Genomic DNA, 1,320 nt, shown 5'->3' on the forward strand with positions numbered 1-1,320 from the left:
AATTTGAGATTTATTTTATAGCCAACAGCTGAGAAAAAGAATATAATGAAGGAATAAAAGAACGATGGAAGAAAAAGAGGAAGGAATAGATGGATATTGTAGTAAAAATAAATAAATAAATTTATAAAGGAAGAATTTTTTTTTTATGACAGCAATATGAAATGTGATTCTTTGTATTCTCTTAATTACTGACTTCATACACAGGATGAAGTCTTTAAGTTCATATAAAGTTGCAAATGAGAATGTGAAATCTTCATGCCATTCTTCGGTGTATTTAGTAATGTTAAAGCGAAAACACTATGATCAGAGACTGTGTGAAACAATGATGGGAATTGCTAAATTATGCACCAGATCACACATTCTAATTATTTCAATTCCATTCATTGCCCGGATTTATCTAAAGGAAATGGCTTTGATATCTGAGCAATGTTACAACCACTGCAAGAGATTGTAACAGAGTACCAATTCCACCTAAGTGGCCACATTCTCCATCTTGCTCAGTGGTTTTTCAACTGAGGGCCATATGACCCAGTGGGGTCCACAAATCATTTTTTTAGGGTCTACGCAAGTGAAAAATGAATGTAAATTTCAGAGCCATTGTAGTAAATTAAGGGTTCATGAAAAAGATTCGCTTTAGATGTATTTATTGCAAGAAACAGCTTGGCTTCTTTCTCAAACATTTTACAACCTACACAAGGAATTTTGGCATCCACTCACAAGGCTTTGGTCGGCCCGAGGCTATAGTAGAAGACACTTACCCAAGTTACCCTGCAGTAGGACTGAACCCAGAACCATGTGGTTTGTAAGCAAGCTACTTACCACACAACCACTCCTATGTCTTCTGCACATTTTCTGTGAACCAAACTCAGCGCAAAAGATCAACACAAAGCTATATAATCCAAAGGAGACTTATCCAAAGAAAACACAACACTGTAGGGTTGACCCAAGTGGCTGGAAAATGAACTTCTTGACCATTCTGCCATATATTGCTGACCTTTCTAGCAAGTAACATAATCTGAGAACATGCTGAAACTAAATTGAACAAACTGTGAAAAAGCATTTCTAGCCATGTAATATAACCCACGAATACATTAAAGATAATTTAGATTTAATTAAGTGTCAGAATAATTGTTGCACTAATGATTTCAGAAAACAGTGAAAGAATTCATTACCATAGTGCAATGGTTTATTTCAATTCAATAGTGCCTGCAGCTCAGGAATTTTCCTGATATGTAGTCTGTTCCTCAAAATGATCTTTGGCAAATTCCAGACCACTGGTTCCCAGCCAATTTTTATCTATGGACCCTTTTGCTTACTACT

This window comes from Octopus sinensis, linkage group LG17, assembly GCF_006345805.1.
Source record: "Octopus sinensis linkage group LG17, ASM634580v1, whole genome shotgun sequence".
NCBI classification, from domain to species: Eukaryota; Metazoa; Mollusca; class Cephalopoda; order Octopoda; family Octopodidae; genus Octopus; species Octopus sinensis.